Raw genomic sequence first — 20,810 nt, 5'->3', positions numbered from 1 at the left:
TGTTTAACCTATTTATATTTAAAGTAATTAATGAGAAATAAGGACTTACTTTTGCCATTTTGCTATATTCTCTGTATTTCTTAAAGATTTTTGTCACTCATTTCCTCTATTACTAACTTCTTTTGTGTTTACTCCTTTTTTGTAGTGATATGTTTTGGTTCTCCTCTCATTTCCTTTTGTGTATATTCTATAGATATTTTCTTTGCTGTTGTCATAGGTATTACATATACTATCTTAAAGTTAAAACAATCTACTTTGAATTGATACCAATTTAATTTCAATTGCATACAAGCATTCTGCTCCTATACAGCTCAATTTCCCCTTTGTGTTATTGATGTCACAAACTATATATTTATACATGTTGTGCCCAACAATATAGGATTAAATAGATTTTAAATATTTTTATGAATTTGTATTTTAAATATTTTAGAAAATATAAAATAGAGTTATTAACCAAAATTACAATAATACTGCATTTTCTGTTTGCCCATGTATTTACTTTTACTGGAGAGATTTATTCTTCATATGGATTCTACTTCTGTCTACCATCTTTTCATTTCAACCTGAAGGACTTTCCTTAGGGTTTCTTATAGGGCAAGTCTAGTGGTAATGAACTCTCTCAGCTCTTGTTTATCTGAGAATTTCTTGATTTCTACCTCATTTTTGAAAGACAGTTTTGCCAAATATAGAATTCTTGGTTAACAGGTTTTACTATTTCCTTTCAGCAGGTTAAATATATCATCCCACTGCCTTCAGGCCTCCATGGTTCTGATGAGATATAAACTGTTAATCTTACTGAGAATTCGTTTTACTCATGAGTTGCTTTCTGCTTTCACAATTCTCTGTTTGTCCTTGTCTTTCCACAGTTTGATTACAATATACCTCTTATGGATCTCTTTATGTTTACCTTACATGGAACTTATTGAGCATCTTGGATGTGTAGATTTGTGTCTTTCATCAAATTTGAGAATGTTTTTGTCCATTATTTCTCATACATTCTTTCTGTCACTCTCTTTACCTCTCTCTCTTCTCCTTCTTGGACTCCTGTTAAGCCATATAGGGTCTTTTTGGTGATATCCCATAGGACTCTTAGTTTTGTTCGTTTTTCTTCATTCTTTTTTCTTTCTGATATCAGACTAGAGAATTTTAATTGTGCTACCTTCAAGTTTACTGATTCTTTTTCCTACTTGCTCAAATCTCTTGTTGAACCTTTCTAGTGAATTTCTCTTTCAGTTGTTTTGCTTTTTAGCTCCAGAATTTCTGTTTGTTCCTGTTTTCATAATTTCTATCTCTTTATTGATATTCTTATTTTTTATACATAATTTTCCTGATTTCATTTAGTTCTTTATCAATGTTTTATTTTAGCTCTTTAAGTGTATTTAAGAAGATTGTTTTAAAATCTTTGTTTAGTAAGTCCAATGTCTTGCCTTCCTCAGGGATGATTTCTGTCAATTTATTTTGTTACTTTGAATGTGCCATACTTACCTGTTTCTTTATATGCTTTATGATTTGTTTTGCAGTGAAATGAACATTTGAGTGTCATAATGTTGATAATGCTGGAATCAAATTCTTCTCCTTTCTCAGGGTTTCCTGTTTTTATTTTATTGCCTAAGTCTGTTAGTATAATGACTTTTTCAACCTATTTTACCAAGACTCTATTCCTCTTTCTGTGTTGCTAGTGAAGACTCTATTCACTTAGCTTGTGTTCAGCTAATGTTTTGAGAAATTTAATGAATACTAGGAGCTAAATATAGAAAAAATCTCACCTCTCCAAGCCTCCTCAGATTAGTTTTGTGCTGAGACTCTTCTTAACACATTGCCAGGTTTGTATTAAACTTAGAGATGAGCTCAAGGTAAAAATCTGAATATATTCTCATATTTTTTCTGAGAATTTGTCTTATGCTGGGCATACGTGTTGATTTCTAAATTCCCGTGTGAACATGAATGATTTGAATGCTCTCATTTCCAAAGAAACTTTCCCCAGATTTTCCTACCAGATTATAGGTGATCTTATTGCATGTCTCAACTGTCATATTTTGCTATAGGCATCTGCAGGTCATTTGTTCACCTTACAATATTTTTGAGCAATGCTTGCCACTTTTTCAGCCTGACAGAGTTCCAATTTTGGCAAAATGGATATGAGCACCTTCCATTGCTTCTTCACGTAGACTCCAGACACGATAGAGGAGATATACATGATAATTTGTGATTAAAATTTGCTTTGCTCCCTCTGAAACCCGGGATCAGGGTCCCATACTGGCAACATAGATTGCTGTCTTCAAGACTGCCACTAACAAAGGAAGGGATGGGGCAAAGACAGTTAAAATAGCGCCAAAGCTTTCCTGCCATTTTTAAGTTGCCTTTTCGTGATTCAGCATTTGTTTGGTTGCTTTAAACACTTAAATGTTTTCTATAGTTCTGCAAAAGTTTTTTTTTCACAGTTTGTTGTTGTTGTTCAATGTTTCTGTAGAGGAACAGAATCTTGGACCTGCCTCTTCTGCCATTTTGTTTACCTAAACATTAATATATATTTAAATATTTCCATTAAAGATATTTTTCATTATTTTTTGATATTTTTTATTAAGAACATCCTTTTGGATCAGGTTTTCTGAATTGAAATGTCTAGAGTTTAATAAAGCACTTACCATGACAAACAGTGTATGTCAGATCAATTCTTGATAATAAATATTATGTTCAGTTTAATAAATACACAGACACTTCTGATTAATATGGTAGCCTGAGCTAGTCTGAAGATATTCCATTCTATCCACATACTCTAGAAATGTTAGATAAAATTTAACAATAAAATCTAATATATTTTTGAGCTCAAAATGAGGAAAGAAATCCACAGATGCCGTATAAAAATAGTGAATTCAAAATAAGAATAGTAGAAATTGTTTAAATGTGCAGTGATTCGTATGTATCAGATACAAATACAGATCTTAGGTGCTTAAATCATGGTTTTAATACATAAATATATAAGATATGAAGCTTTAATTGGAGAGCTGGAAGAGAAAACTCTACATAAGGTGACAAAACTCAGAGTGCTTTCATCTTCATATAATTAGCCTGAATAATATTCTTCCCATTAGCCCAGGAAAGCAGCAGAGAAGCTTTAGATCCCCTTTGGGATATTAGTGTAAAAAAAAGATACTCGAAAGAAGTTGTAAACCCAAACCTGCACCTTGTTCATATGTATGATCTGAACTATGCAATCAGTATGGTGTGAGAACAGAAAGCTGAGAAATTAACACAAAACATATCCATATCCAGTAACCTGTTGGACACCTACAAAAACAAAAGTAAAACCACTCTGTAAAGATATCTTCAAACTGTAAGACATGTTAGTCAAATTTAAGGGGCTTAAAAAAATTCAGAAGAACCACTCCAAGGTGTTTTCCTTTGTGAAGAAGGTGCCAGGTGTGATATGAAAGACAAAGATTGTTCATATCTCTTTCTCTCTTGGATCTCCTGGTGTCTGAGGTATTTCCTCTCTGGCTGAAAGGCTGTTGCTCTCCTCCCACTGATATAGAATTGGTGTATCATATTCCAGTAGCTATAATGTCATTCTTTTCAACAATAAAGTGGAAGATCAGAACATTCATTGCCTGTTTGACTATGAAATTTGGTCAACAGGTCTGTGACCTATTCTCATGGACTTCCCTCAAATATCATTAATTGATTTTCAAGACCTTCATTCTTACTTCCCCAGAAAACCATGTCTCTATCAGTGATCCAACCTTGTCACCAAAGCTACGAAGAAACTGCCAGATTTTAATCTACTTGAAAACTAACAATTTAGCCTGCCACAGTTTATGGATCTCAGCAGAAGATATAAGACTCATCAGAGACAATGAACTTTATTAGTCACAGAAATAGCAGTAGCCAGAGTATCATTTTTTTCTTGGGCAAGTTCCCTGAGCCTCAATTCTCACAGGGTGATGTGAAGAGAGTCAGGTGACAGCTGCATACAAAGTGGGTTGTGTTACAGGAAAACACCTGAGTTTAGGAAACCAGAATCTTTTATGATGGGAAGTAAGCATGCCTGCCCTTCATGCCAGAGTTATAGACTATCTATATCATGAAAAGTTATTTGAGGAAGTTGTTGAGAATATCGTCCGGAGAAAAGGCAGTCAGAGCCTCTGTTCACAAGAAATGTGGGCACATGAGAGACACATGTAGAATTGTCTGACAACATTTTACATCCCCACAAATGAAAATAATAGAAGAACATGAAAGTCATTATAGCTTAAGTATGCTTGAAATGATTAAAGAGAACAAAGAATTTATTTAAAGAAACATAATATAGTAAGTAGAAAACAATATGAAAAAAAAGAACAGAAGCATCTGAAAAAGAACCAAATAGAATTTTGTGGAAAGAAATCTTTAGTAATTGAAATTTAAACATTTCACAGGATGATTTAAATGCATATTAAAAATATCTAAAGAAGAAATAATGCAGAATATATTATATAAGAAGAGCTTAAAAATAGGAAAAAGAAGCTAAGATGTGTACAGTTTAATAAAAAAGTTCAATATACATCTAATTTAGAGTTGCCAAAGGAGTAAATGGACATAATGGAAATGAAGCAATATTTGAAGATATACTGGTTAAAAATTACCCAGAGCTGATTAAAGGTATACTTAGATTCAGGAAATTCAGCATATCCCCACCAGAATAAAGAAAAACAAAATAAAGAACTACAAATACACTAACATACATAATAGTGGAATTGCATGCCATCAAAGAGAAAGAAAATACTTTTAATATCTATCTCAGAGAAGAGACAGATCAACCGTAATAAATGACAATTAGAATAATAGCAGTCTTATCATTACCAAAACTGTATACCAGAAGATAATCAAATATATTCAATTCTGAAGAAAATAGCTTTTTAAGCTAGAATTATTTAATTTAAGAGGGAAAGCAAAATAAAGATATTTTCAGAAAAAAATTGTGGAAGTTAACTATTCACATGCCCTCACTGAAAAAATAATTAAAGGAATCTTCAAGGAAGGAATGAGAAGCAAGAAGCTATGGTAAGGGAACAAGCTATGGTGAATGAAACCTAGAATCAGCATTACCCTTCTACCACAAAAAAACTATAAAATCTGAATAGAATGTATAAAATAACTGTTTGCAAGTGTTGAAAAACAAGCAAAGCTTCATAAAGAGAAGGAAAATATATGGTGAGCCCAAAATTCACCCTGGGTTTTCTCCTGAGGGTGTTTTCAAAACCACAGTGCAGAGAAATAGAACATAAGAGCAGAATAGCAGCCCCACTGGGAAGATAATCTCAGGGCCACCATGGTAACTGGACCCTGGCAAAGGAGTGATTCTCAGAGAGAAGAAGGCCACAGAGAAAGAGCTGTGAAAATATGAATGAAATTTACCTTGATTATTTAACCTATTTCTAGGTGTTGCATTTTCAGTGTAAGACTCTGGTAGGTCTATCAGGAAACAACTACTAGGAATTTGTCCTGCTAGGTAGATATATTATAGGCTGCACAATTCTGGGCAGATACAAGTTCAAGTTTTGACAAAGCCAAGGCGAGGAGACCTTTTGAATACCCAGAGCCTTCAGTTAAGACCCCAGAAAAGCCCCATCCTATTGTTAAGGACCACACTCCAAGAGAACCATCTTAATAAAGTCTAAAATCAAGTCTCAACAGGATCAAGGTGATCCAAGGTAATTTAACTGTCTACCACAATATTATTTCACATGCTTTCAAGGAAAATAACATAATCCAGAACCTCTGCAATGTATCATCTACAATATCTGAACGATAGTAAAAATTACTAGATATGCAACAATAGGAGAAAATGATTAGTAAGCAAGAGAAATAATAGTCAATAGCAGTATACCAGAAATTATCCAGATATGGGGGTTAGCAAAGAAGGGCTTCAAAATAATTGTAATTATTATATTAAAGTGCTATGGACTGAATGTTTATGTCCCCCAAAATCCATATGTTGAAGTCCTAGTCCCCAATGTGACAATACCTTTGGGAAGTAATTTGATTTAGACGAGATCATGAGGATGGAGGCCCATGATGAGATTTGAACCCTCATAGGGATTGAAGAGACCAGAACTCTCTCTCTCTCTCTACCACATGAGCCTACCACAAGAAAATGGTCATCTTCAAACCAGAAAGAGGACCCACACCAGGAATGCAGTTGTCCTGCACCTTGACTTTGGACTTCCCAGTCTCCAGAACTGTGAAAAATAAATGCTTATTTGTCAAGCCACCCAGTCTATGAAATTTGGTATAGTAGCCTGAAATGATAAAGATATAAAGAAAATAGAGAAAAAGATGGATAATTCCAAAATGTAATTAAAAATGTATAAAAATGATTAATTGTACATTCTAGAACCAAAAAATATATCTGAAATTAAGAGCTACTTGGATAGGTGGGTTCAACAGCATATGGTATTAGTTAATTTGAATGTTGGGTAAATTGAAAATACCCAAATTAAAGCACTGATAGAAAAAAAGAATGGAAAAATGAGAACAGCACGTATGACCTACCCAAACATTCTAACACACATGTAACTGGTATTCCAAAAGGAGAGGATAAAGTGAATGGGACAGGAGCAATATTTAAAGAAATAATGGCCAAGAATATTTTTTCAAATGTGATGGAATACACAAATCTACAGATTAAATAAGTTCAGCAAACCAAAAGCGGGATATAAACAAAACTTTACCTACACACATCACAATCATTTAAGTAATCACTTAAGTTATTGAAAAATCAAAGACAGAAAAAAGCCCTTAAAATTGGCCAGAGAAAGAAAACCTTCTTCAAAGAAGCCACAAGAAGATTGATGGCTGACTTTCCAGCAGAAACAATGGAAACCAAAAGTGGGATGCTGACCCATTCTAATTTATCCTAGACTGAGGGATTTTCCAGGAAGCAGGACTTTCAGTGCTAAGATTGAAACAGTTCCAGAGAAACCAGGATGGTTGGTCACCTTAGCCAAAAGACAATTTTGTGATATCTTTAAAGTAGTGAGAAAGAAAAATCCCTGCCAACTTGTATTGTATTCTTCATAATTGAAGGCAAACATGAATATGTGTAAATATCCTTCAAAAATGAAGGTAAAATTAAGATGTTTTAACAAAAATAAATGCTAAAAGGATTTGTTTCAGAAGACCTGCACTACGATAAAAGGAGTTCTTCTGACTGAAGGAAAATTATCTCAGATGGAAGTAAGAAATTGCAGAAAAGAATGAGAGGTCTCCAAAATGGTAAATACATGGGTGAAATATAAATGAATAGTGCCAATTTAAAACAAGAACGATATTAATGTCTTATAAAATATGTAACATTCATAAAAGTAAAACATATGACAGCAATAGTGCAGCCCTTTTGTAAAATCCTAGGCATTTGTTTAATAAGTGGTGAATTACTAATTTAATGTGAACTGAAATAAATCAGACACATATTGTTATCTGTTGTGCAGCAGTTATTAAAGTGTTTGGTCTTAGGAGCTATTTACATTGTTAAAAACTATTTTGAACTCCAAAGAGCCTTTGTTTGTGTGGGTTAAATCTGTCGATAGCTTCCATATTAAAAATTCAAACTGATAAATTGTTAAAATATTTACTAATTCATTTAAATGTAACAATAATGAACCTATTGTTAAAATAAATAGCATATTCTTGTGAAAAAAACTTTTCTAAAATAGAAAAATAAGGTTACATTTTTTATATTTTTAAAATTCCTTTATGTTTTAGTAGAAGATAGCTGGATATTCATATTGCTTCTGCATTTAATACATTGTGATATCACATGACTTATCCCTCTGGAACATTCCACTCCATACTAATGAAAAATGAGAGTAAAAAGGCAAATACTCTCAATATTATGAAGATAATTTTGACCTCATGAACCCCCTGAAAGAACTTCGGGACACACAGAGTGTCCCAAACCATATTTTAAAAATCTACTTTACACTAACCATGGAAAGAATATTAAAAGATAGTATAAGTCAAAATCTAACAGATGAGAAGAAGTGAAATAATACAAATATTTAAACCAAAAGAGCTCACAATAAATTGGAATAAAGAAACAAAGAACAGATAAAACAAAGAGCAAACAAATGCTGTAAAAATGATAGATATAAATGCAACTATATCAAAAATTACCTTAAATGTAAATAGTTTAACAATATATTTAAAAGACAAAGATTTGAAGACTGTATTATAATTAGATTTTTATGAGTTACAGTTTACGTACAAGGACACAGAATATTGAAACTGAAAGTATGGAAAAGATGTATCATGTTCAACAACCTGGATGACTGTTACAGATAGCACGATGACTGAAAAAAACCAGAGACCAAAGAATATGTACTGTATGTTTTCGTTCATATGAAGTTCAAAGTAGACAAAAAAAATAATTGATTATGAGATGGAACATTGGTTTACCACTTGGAGTATTAACTGGAAAGAAGCATGAGAGTACCTTATTGGGTGCTGGAAAGTTTCTAGATTCTTACTTGTGTTGTGATTGTGCAGGTATATACATAGGTAAAAAATATCATCAAACTATATATTTATGATTAGTGCAATTGTATGTTATTTATTATAAAATAAAAAATTGAATTTCTTAGAAATAAACTGTGGTAGGCAGGAAAATCATTAAACATGTTATTTATAAAAGCTTTGGCAGTTGAATAAGACTAATTTGTCAGTTGAAGAAAAGATGGAACTAAAATATTGGACAACGATAACACAAAAGGTAGAAGAGAGGTGATTGGAGTATAAGGGTTTTAAGGGCACGCATTGATCAGAGGAGGATATAGGTATTGATTAAACAGATTGTCTGCTATGCAGGTTAAAACTTTTAGATTAAAGGTACATAAATAGAACGTGTAATGTCTTGACTAATAGAGTGGAAAACAAAGAGAATGAAGAAAATGTGTCTTAACAGAATGCAGGGAAGATGAAGGAAAGGAGTGAAGGAAAAAAACATGGTACATAGAACACAAAATAAGATGGTAGAATAAGTCCAAATGTATCATAATCAGAATAAATATAACTGGATAAAAGCCACCTGTTAAAAGACAGAGACTCTCAGGTTGGTGCTGTTCCCCTGGATTCTGAAGGATGCCTTTTTGTAACTTGGAAATGAATAGATTATTTGAAACACACTAGTATTATTATTTAATGATTAGTCTGTGTCCTTAAATAAAGAAATAACAGATTTTCTATCAACAATTAAATACCAACTTCTTTATTCCTTTCTCTTGTAGTCTGATCTCAGCCATGAAATGGAATCTGATATGATAGATGTGGTAAGTGACCTTCTAAGATTTTGTTTTATAAAATAAAATATTTCGCATATACTATATTCTTTTTGATACTAGAATACTAAATAATGATATTTCCTTTAATACTCTGTATAAAAGTATAGAAGCATACATATATAGTGAATGTTTAAAGCATGTTTTGGTTTATCTTTTGTGTCACCCAATAAAATTGGATGAAACAATGAAAAAATTAAATGTTTTTTACAAAAGATAGTATTCTAATATGTGAGACAAAAATAAGCCATGAATTAATTGAAAAGGTGTAATTATAATGGACAAATATAAGCAGTGTCTTTTCAGCATATTCTGAAACAAAAACAAAAAAGAGTTGTTTTATTCACATTTCTGATTTGGAACACTCTTTCCCTGAGAAATACTTCGCTTGTGTGCAGCTTTTTTTTTTTGAGGAAGATTAGCCCTGAGCTAACTGCTGCCAATCCTCCTCTTTTTTCTGAAGAAGACTGGCCCTGAGCTAACATCCGTGCCCATCTTCCTCTACTCTATATGTGGGATGCCTGCCACAGCATGGCTTGCCAAGCGATGCCATGTCCGTTCCCGGGATCCGAACCGGAGAACCCCAGGCCACCAAAGCGGAACATGCGCACTTAACTGCTGCACCACTGGGCCAGCCCCTGGAGTTTTTAGTTACCCAAGAGAACAGACGTTAATATACTTAATAAGTCTGAGTTCTTTGAAATCATGTATTTCCTGAATCTTGGCATTGAGAAATTCATGTACATAAAATGCCACTGTTGAGGAAATATTTTTTCCTCAGTAAGTCTTAGCAAAAGAAACCTTGAGCCTACACCTATTGCCTTGGGTACCTATATTTATTCTTTGTTTAGAAAAAAATATATAATAGTACTCTTTAAAATTATAGATTGCCTGAATATTTTAGATGGGACTGAAATTTTTTGAATTAATTATATTTCTTCCTTTCTAAATCAATCTAGTATTCATTTTAAGGGAGTTTAAGGAGCTCAAATACTCATATAATTGTAAATGGTTTAAGAGTAGTTTTTTAGCTTTTGCTTTTTTATTTTTTTTGTGTCCATTACTTAGCAGTTGTTCCATGCCTAAAGAAAGCATCTAATACTAGTTCCATTTTTAACATAATATCTAGAACAAAAGAAAAGACCCCTCTTTAAAAACTGCCTCTTTTTACACTTTGGTGATGTTTGAATGTAATTTCTTTGGTGTTAAGACTTGTTCCTTGTCAGAAAAACGTATCCCTGTGAGATATGCAATGTTAAACAAGTTCATGTTTTCCTTTTAAGTGCAAGAAAGTTTTTGAGCCCTTTCTGAAAAACAGGTTTTGATAATGGTGAGTTGAAATAAAGCATGAAGACATTGAGTTCATAGAAGGTGAAACTGGAGAAGAAAGAAAGAAAGAGGAGGAAAGCAGGCTACTTTACAGTTTTTCCTGGGGCCAGGAAACTTTGCTCTTGAAGCATTTGTTTTAGTTAAATATAAACTGAATTCAACTTTAACAACAAACTAGGAGCCACCAAAGGTATAGTTGCAGATGAAGTGGCTTCACATTCTGTCTGTGCCATAAATCAACATCACATCTTTCTCATTATCAACTCAGAAGAGGTGTCTATTATCCTATTTCAGAAATCATGAAAAAGACTTGATTTATTTCATAACATTCTTCATGCTTTTGTAGACTGGAAGGCTGTAGTGACATGTTATACAAATGGAACAAATTTTGAGATTTCTAATGGATATTGCTTCTTAAATATAGAGAAATAGATTTTTAAATGGTTTTTCTTAATGATATTTGGATAAGTATCTGTTATCTAATGTTTTATTTTTCACCCTATTTTCTCCAAGCATTCCTTGCCCTCCCCTTCCATTTTATTTTTCTATATCCTTCATATTTTCTCTTCCTAATCATTTCTATTTTTCTCTTGCTCTGTTTTTTCTCTTTCACTGCTCCATATGGGACCTGAAAGTAAAGTATGATGTGAAATACAGGAAATGCTCATAGACTTGGAGAATGTTTATGATGTTAAAACATGTCAGCCTTCAGAAACTAATTTAAAAAAACCACCTAAAGTCTAAAGAATTTTTGTGTTTCTGGCCACACTGCTCAGGATTTACACTTATAGCTATGTCTAATCTCTAAGACATGCTTCTTCATCAGAAATTATATTGATGTTACAGTGATGGATGGACATTCAGGAGAAAGGAAAATTATCCTTGTCTTTCTCTATAGGATAATCTGCTTTAAGACTTCCTAAGTGCCTAATATCTGATCTGACTATTTGATCCTCCTTAGAAAAGCACAAATTGGTAATATATTGGCTCAGATGTCAGTTCTGGGATCCAATGTTTGGTATACCACAAATAAAATGAAAAATATCATAGAATCATATATTCTTAAACTTGGAAGCCACTTTAGTTCTGGTCCAGCCATACACTCTAGTATTTGAATCACTTCTCATATATTAAAGAGGGCCTACAATATGCCAAGAACTGTGTTTCTTGCTTAATATTCATTTAATTTCATTTTTCCCACAATCCATTTGATGTGAAGTACATTTTAGAGATAAGGAAACTGAGGCTGATAGTGTCTTAAGTCACTTGTTCAAGATCCCACAACTGATAAGTTGCGCATAAGGGATTTGGATTCAGGTTATTGTGACACCAAAGCCCATGTTCTTTCCTTTATACCACATATCTATCAGCCTATGCTCATATACCTGCAGTTCGAGGAATCTATCTTCCTGGGAAGCACATCATAGACAACTCTCACTGTTGGAAAGTCCTCTCTTAGAATGATATAAAATTCTATAGTGTCCAGCCATTGTTCTTACTTCAGCTACAGAGGTTGATAGAACTAATTTAATTATTCTTCCACATAATTGCTTTTGATATATTTTAAACAAGCAATATTCTCTTCCTGAACATTGAAAACATTATGCTAAGTAAAAGAAGCCAGCCACCAAATGTCACATATTGGCATGTGTTATGTTGCCATATAAGGTGTTTCATTTTTGAGTAACAGAAATGTTTTGAAATTATATTTTTGTACAGCTCTGTGAATATACTAAAATCCACTGAAATGTACACTTTAAATGGATGAATTTTATATGTGATTTATATCTCAATAAAATTGTTAAAACATATAAATTTTAAAAGTAATGAAAGTTCATTTTTTCTCATTTGAAACAGGAAAAATATAAAAGAAAAAAGATGAATGAAAATGAAGCTGTACATTGCCTCCTTTTAAACAACAACTTTTAAGTTGTTTTACAAAGATATTTAATTTCTCCATTTCATAAAAGCTATTATTTTCAGATAATGGATGCTTCTGGGCAGAATTATATTTCCTTCTACAGTAATCCTAATTTTTCAATCATATCACTCAATGACATCTTAATTTCTAAGGCTATCGCCACTTACTACGTGCCAAAAACTTGTCACATTATTCACATCAAGACCTTCAGTGGTTTTAAAGGAATCTGATCATTAAGTCAATTCAATGCACAGGGGAATCTATTTCATTCCAATCTTCCTGTAAACATCTGAAAAATCACTGAATAACATTACGTGCAAATTGCACCTGCTGAGAATTCAAAATACTGCACGGCCTTTTGATACTCTGAACGTAAATCTGTAGGTGCAATGTAAGTACACATATTTTTAAATCAAACATGAAAAGTTCACTTTAAATTAAAAAATTAGTTGACTTAAAAGAGGATTTATTCCAAAATTCCATGAGATAGCGCATTCTTCAACATTTTAAATAAAAATCCATTTTCCAGTGTTTTATTCTCATAAAGCTTCCTTAAACCCAATTACCATAATAATTTAGTATCTGCTGAAGTATAATCAAACATTTATAACACCCTAGAAAAGTATATACTTTGTTATCTGATTTTTTAAAAATCTCTACCCTCTGTAGCAATTTTTATTCTCTTTTCTTGTTGTTGTTTCACTCTAATTGTCCCTCCTTCTTCATATAACTTCTCAAATCTAGGATTTTCTGATTTAGATAAAAGAATGTCACCTTAGTTTTGGTTATAAGGTAAACTAACAATCTCTAGTCTCATTTGTTTATTTTTCTTTTGTTTCTCATGCCTGAGGAGACATGATATTAAAAAAGATACTGCTAAAGTTGATGTCGAAGAGCACACTGCCTTTGTTTTCTTCTAAGAATTTTATGGTTATATGTCTTACATTCAAGACTTTAATCTATTATGAGTTAATTTTTGTGTATGGTGTAAGACAATGGTCTGCCATTCTTTTGCATGTGGTTGTCCAGTTTCCTCACCACCGTTTCTTGAAGAGACTTTCCTTTCTCCATTTTATGCTCTTGGCTCCTTTGTCAAAAATTAGCTGTTCATAAGTGTGTAGGTTTATTTCTGGGCTCTCAGTTCTGTTCCCCTCTGATCTGTGTGTCTGTTTTTCTGCCAGTACCATGCTGTTTTGGTCACTATAGTTTTGTAGTATATTTTGAAATCAGAAAGAGTGATACTCCAGTTTTGTTCTTTTTTCTCAGGATTGCATTGGCTATTTTGAAGTCTTTTGTTGTTCCACATAAATTTTAGGATTCTTTGTTCTATTTCTGTGAAAAATGTTGTGGAAATTCTGATAGGGATTGCATTGAATCTGTAGACTGCTTTAAGTAATATGGACATTTTAACTGTGTTCATTCTTCCAATACGAGAGCATGGAATATCTTTCCATTTTTTTGTGTCTACCTCAGTTTCTTGCCAACAATGTCTTAATAGGTTTCAGTGAACAGATCTTTCACGTCTTTGGTTAAATTTATTCCTAGGTATTTTATTCTATTTTGTGATTGTAAATGGGATTAAATTCTTGATTCCTCTTTCTGCTAGTTTGTTGTTAGTGTATAGAAATGCAACTGATTTTTCTATGTTGATTTTGTACCCTGCTACTTTCTGTATTCATTAATTGTTTCTAATAGTATTTTTGATGTATTCTTCAGGGTTTTCTATATATAGGATCATGTCATCTGCAAATAGTGCCTGGTTTTACTTCTTTTTTAACAATTTGGATGTTTTTTATTTCTTTTTCTTGCCTAATTGCTCTGACTGGGACCTCTATTATGTTGAATAAGAGTGGTGAGAGTAGGCCACCTTGTCTTGTTCCTGTTCTTAGAGGAATAGCATTTGGTTCTTCACCATTGAAGATTCTTCACCTCATGTTGGCTGTGGGTTTGTCATATATGGGCTTTATTATGTTGTGGTACTTTGCTTCTGCACCCACTTTATTGAGAGTTGCTATAATAAATGGATGTTGAATCTTGTCAAATGCTTTCTCCGCATCTTTGAGATGATCGTGTGATTTTTATTCTTCATTTTGATAATGTGGTGTATCACAGTGATTGATTTGCAGGTGTTGAACCATCCCTGCATCCTTGGAATGAATCCCACTTGATCATGGTGTATGACCCTTTTAATGAATTGTTGTATTTTATTTGCTGATATTTTGTTGAGGATTTTTGCATCTATATTCATTAGTGATATTGGCCTATAATTTTCCTTTTTTTCTGTTGTCCCTGTCCTGTTTTGGTATCAGGATAATGTTGGCCTCATAAAATAAGGTAAATGCTCTTCAATTTTTTAGAAAAGTTTGATAAGGATAAATGTTAGATCTTTGAATGTTTGGTAGAATTCACCAGAGAAGTCATCTGGTGCAGGACTTTCATTTGGGGGAGGTTTTTGATTACTATTTCAATCTCTTTACTTGTGATTGATCTATTAAACTATATATTTCTTCTTGATTCAGTTTTGAGAAGCTGTATGAATTTTAGAATTTGTCCATTTCTTCTAGGTTATCCAATTTGTTGTCCTATAGCTTCTCATAGCATTCTCTTATAATCCTTTGTATTTATGTGGTGTCCATTGTAATTTCTTGTCTTTCATTTCTGATTTTATTTGAGTCTTCTCTCTTTCTGTTTTAGTTAGTCCAACTAAGGCTTTGTTAACTTTTTTTTATCTTTTCAAAGAACCAGCTCTAGTTTCATAGATCCTTTCTGTTGTCTGTTTAGTCTCTATTTCATTTATTTCAGCTCTGATTTTTGTTATTTCTTTCCTACTACTGACTTTGAGTTTTGCTGTTCTTTTCCTAGTTTGTTTAGCTATAGTGTTAGATTGTTTATGTGAGATTTTTCTTGTTTTTTTGAGGTAGGCCTACATTACTATAAACTTCCTGCTTAGTACTGCTTTTGCTGCATCCCATAAGTCCTGGCATGTTGTGTTTTGTGTTTTCATTTTCATTTGTCTCCATGTATTATTTTTATTTATCCTTTGATTTCTTAATTGACCCAGTAGTTGTTCAGTAGCATGTTGTTTAGTCTCCACATATTTGTGACTTTTGCACCTTTATTCTTCTAGTTGATTTCTAGTTTCATACAACTGTGGTTGGAAAAAATACTTGATATGATTTTAATCTTCTTAAATTTATTAAGACTTGCTTTGTTTCCCAACATATGGTCTATCTTTGAGAATGTTCCATGTGCACTTGAGAAGAATGTGTATTCTGCTACTTTTGGATGGAATGTTCTATATATATCTATGAAGTCCATCTTGCCTGGTGTTTCATTTAAGACAAATGTTTCTTTGTTGACCCTCTGTCTGCATGATCTATCAATTGATGTTAGTGGGGTATTAGAGTCCCCTATTATTGTGTTGCTGTCATTTTCTCCCTTTAGGTCTGTTAATATTTGCTTTATGTACTTTGGTGCTCCTATGTCAGGTGCATATATATTAATAAATGTTATATCTTCTTGGTGTATTGTCCCCTTTATCATTATATAATGTCCATCTTTGTCTCTTGTTACCTTTTTTGGCTTGAAGTCTATTTTGTCTAAGTCTGGCTATTCCTGCTTCATTTTCATTGCCATTTGCTTAGAGTATCATCTTCCATCCCTTCATTTTGAGCCTATATTTGTTTTTAGAGCCGAGATGGGTCTCCTGGAGGCAGTTTATTTTTGGATCTTGTTTTTTAGTCCATCCAGCCACTCTGTGAGTTTTGATTGGTGAATTCAATCCATTTGTACTTAGGGTGATTATTGATGTATGAGGGCTTAATACTGCCATTTTATCTTCTGTTTTCTGGTTGTTCTGTATTTCCATTGTTTCTTTCTTTTTTTTCCTGAGGAAGATTCACCCTGAGATAACATCTGTGCTAATATTCCTTATTTTTTAGTATGTGGGCCACCAGCAAAGCATGGCTTATACAGAGTGATGTAGGTCTGTGCCTGGGAACTTAGCCCGGGCCACTGAAGCAGAGTGTGCTGAACTTAACTGCTGGGCCACTGGGGCTGGCCCTCCATTGTTTCTTTTTCCTCGTGTTTCTGTCTGCCATTTCAGTTTGATGATTTTCTGTGATGTGTTTCTCAGTTTCCTCTTTTATGATGTTTTGTGACTCTGCTCTGAATTCTTGTTTATGCCATTAGGTTTGTACAAAAGATCTGATAGGTGAGTCCCTTTTCTGCTGATACCATCTTATCTTCATGTGCTTATGCAGGTTTTATCCTTTTCCTCTTCCCCTTCTATGTTTTTACTTCACAAGTTATCTCTTTTAGTATTGTGAGTTCATTACCAAACTGAAGTGGTTATAGTTATGTTTAATTCTTTCCTTCTCTTTAACCTTTATGTTGTAATTAAGTATTTACTAACCTATTCTGATATAGAGTTGCAGTTTTCTAATTCGATTTATCACCTTGCTTAAAGCTTTGTATGCCTTTGCCTTTTTGTTTCAGGTAGGAGAGCTCTTTTCAAGATTTCTTGTAAGCCAAGCCTAGTGGCAATGAACTCTCTTACCTTTTTTTTTGTCTGAGGAAGACTTTATTTCTCCTTCATACCTCAAGGATGACTTTGCTGGATAGAGTATTCTTGGTTGACAGTTCGTATGTTTTTAATATTTTGAATATATCATTCCACTCTCTCCTGGCCTATAGAGTTTCTGCTGAGAAATGTGCTGATAGCCTAATGTGGGTTCCTTTGTAAGTTGTTACTTACTGCTCTCTGGCTGCCTTTAATATTCTTTCTTTGTCATCTACTTTTAACAGTTTTAATATAATATAATATAAAGCCCTCCTGGTCTTTTTGCATGGAGATAATTAGGTGTTCTATTAGCTTCATGTATATCCAGTTTCTTCCCTATGTTTGGGAAGTTCTCAGCTATTATTTCTTTAAATACTCTCTGTTCCCTTCTCCCTCTCTTCTCCTTCTGGGGTACCCATTATCCTTATGTTGCTTTTTCTAATTGAGTTGAATATTTCTCATAGAATTTCTCCATTTTTTAATGCTATTTCTCTCTCCTCTTCCACCTGAATCATTTTAGATTCCCATCTTTGAAGTTGCTCATTCTCTCTTCCATATGGTCTACTCTATTTCCAATGCTTTCTATTTTATTCTTAGTTTCATTTATTGTGTTCTTCAACCCCAGAATTTTGTTTGGATTATTTTAGAGTTTCAATCTCTTTGGTGAAGATCTTTTGGTGAAAAAGTTTCAATCTTTTGGTGAAGTACTCCTTCTGTTCATTAATGTTATTCGTGAGCTCATTGAACTGAGTTTTCTTGTAACTTCTTGAGTTTCTTCATGACAGCTATTTTGAATTCTCTGTCAGATCACAGTCTTCTGTGACTTCAAGTTTGGTTTGTGGAGATTTTTCATTTTCTTTTTGTGATACTGTGTTACTGTAATTTTTCGTGGTGCTTGATGAGTAGTTCCTCTGCCAGTGCACTTGTGGTAGCAAACACCTTTTCTATTCGGGTAAGGCTTTGTTTACTTTACAAACTGCTTCTGATTGTGTTTGAGAGCCTACACTTTCCACCTTCCTCTGCCTCGGCCAGAGCAGTCGTCAGTGCCCTGGTTGTGCTGCTTGTGCCTCTGAGATTGCTGGTGCCTTGCTCCTTATGATGTTGCTGCAGTTGATTGTGTTGCCACAAGGGTCACTGGGATGGTGAGCACCTCTGCTCCTTCTGGGGTCACCTGGAATATGAGTCCCCCCACTGTGGTGGGGTGGAGGGGGAGAGTGAGACAGCAGCTGGGTTCACCGACACCTCTACCACATCCAGGGTTCTTGGGTCTGCAGGCACCACTGGTATGGGTGGGAGGCCAAAGTTGTTACCCTACTGTAGCTTGGCAGAACCAGGGCAGCGCACTCTGCTCTCACTGTTACCTGGCTCTCTGTGAGCTCTCCATGGCCTTGGGCACTGCTACCATGTGCAGCACCTACAATGCTGCTGCCCAGTTATTTGAGGGTGCTGGCAATGCTGCTGCTGGTGGGGCTGGATTTACAGGTGTCACTGCTGCTACCGGGTGGGCTGGGGTCTTCGGCAACACTACCACCACCATGAGAGGAGGAGTACTTGGGTCACAAGTGCTACTGTGGTTCCTGAAGCCTCTCTTCTCCAGTGCCTGTGTGGTTTCTACAACCTCAGATCACAGATACTTCTGCCACTGCTAGGGACCCAGGGTCTTGTATACAGTCCCTGACTGCTGGCAGGTCTGGTGATGGGGGCACTGCCACTGGGAACTGGCTTTCAGACACTGATGCAGTTCCTAAAGCCTCAGGTCCTAGGTGCCACCTGCCACTCCTGGGGTAGTGGGAGAGGCTGAGTCATGAGCGCCACTGAGGTTTCTGCAGCCTCCTGGTCTCCAGTTCTGGTGCGATTCCTGGAGCCTCAGGTCATGGGCACCACTGCCACTGCCAGAGGCATTGGGGGTCTTAGATGCAGCCCCCTCTGCTGGGAGGGCTGGGATCAAAGGCACCCCAACTCAGTTCCTGGAGCTTCTGGTCACAGGCACAGCTGTAGTTCCTGGAACCTCTTGAGAGCTACCACTTTGCTCCCCTTGTTCCACCAACTCTAGGAGGTCCAGTCCACCCTCCCTTGAGATGTATAGATGTATGGATCTCTCAGGCATTCTGGTGAGCTCAACAGAGACCTTTGTTTGTCTATGGATGTCCTACTATTTGTAACTTAGAAGGGATGACAAAGGGAACAACTCACTCCAACATGATCTCATCGCTCTGAAATGTGTTTCAAAATAGCTTCTCAAGAAAAAAATTCAGAGATTTTTAACAGATCATATTTTTCCTCAACAAATTTTTGCAAAAACTGCCTGTTAAAGCACAATCATACAAGTATATCTGAATTGGTATGACATTTTACCAAAAGAGAGCACCACATTTAATGATACTTAGTAATGGAGTACTGAAATATGCTAAGAATCCTGACTCAAGGGTACCTATTTGAACCATATGACATATTTGAAGTAAAATAATATTTGAAAAGGAGAAGTGCAAGAGAAAGGTTAGGATAACACTGTATTTTGTAATGGATTTAGTATCTGAACTATCTTCTTTGCAGTTAAGAGGGCGTAACTTTTCTTTGCTGTATTTTGATTTTGGTTAGAGTTATACTGATCATTTGCAAAGCAGTTATCTTTTTCAAAGTACTTTTGTTATATATGTTTTTCTTGATTGTGTTTGTAAAATGAAGAGCTTTGGTTCTGCATCTTCACATATAAGATGTGCAGGAATAAATAATTCATAATACACTTGCGAAAATATATGAATTATTTTTGGGGGGAGAGTAGACTGGATTCTCCAGATCTGTTGTGAAGAAACTATTTTGAGTTATACTTATGTGAATATTTTGATTCTTTCATTGTGTGTATAGAATATGAAATACAAAGTCATGGCTACACTGATGCATTACATTGAATAAAAGTAGATTTTTGTAGTCGTGCAGGAGAAGTTGTGGAATTTCGCCTTTGATTTTTTTTGGTCGTTTGGTACTTCCAGGACATGAATTACTTATGTGACAAACTAGCTTTAGAGTGCCTTTTTCCTTGTATTTCTATGACTTTATGTTTTGAGCTGTGGTATTTGTGTGTGAGAGGAGTGTGTACTTGCAAGAAAATGCTTTAACTTAATCATGGCTTTTAAAGGGGTTTCAAAATGTCAGTATTATTCAGTACCAAGAAGGAAGCTACTTATAACTATCTGTCTCATATCTTCATCTTTCATTTTAAAAGTTTTTGAAACTATTTTACTTTAGTTTGGTTAACAAAAGTAATACATGTCTGTTGTGAAAAATTCGAACAATAGAGAGTTGTAAAAGATGAAAGTTGCCCCATCTGCCTCTTCTCCCCAAAATCACACCCCACAGAAGTAGCCATTTTAACTGTTAGATGTGTATCTTTCTTGCATTCTTTTTTCTATACTGATTAAAAATAATATAAACACACACATGAGATATCTTGTATGTGGTTTTTAAAAGCAAAAATGGGATCATCCTATACAGTTTGCTTTGCAAAATGCATCTGAAAGATTTTAACATATAGAATCTACTTTTCTTAATTTTTACTTTGTATTTAAAAAGTAGATTTATAAATAATAAAGCAATGAATCCTCGTGACGCCCCAACCCAAGAACTAGAATGATGTACTTCTCCCCTATTCCATGCCACATGCTTCTCCCTTACCTGAATATTTTTT

This window comes from Equus quagga, chromosome 10 (genome assembly GCF_021613505.1).
Source record: "Equus quagga isolate Etosha38 chromosome 10, UCLA_HA_Equagga_1.0, whole genome shotgun sequence".
Taxonomy (NCBI): domain Eukaryota; kingdom Metazoa; phylum Chordata; class Mammalia; order Perissodactyla; family Equidae; genus Equus; species Equus quagga.
This window is presented reverse-complemented; position numbering follows the sequence as displayed.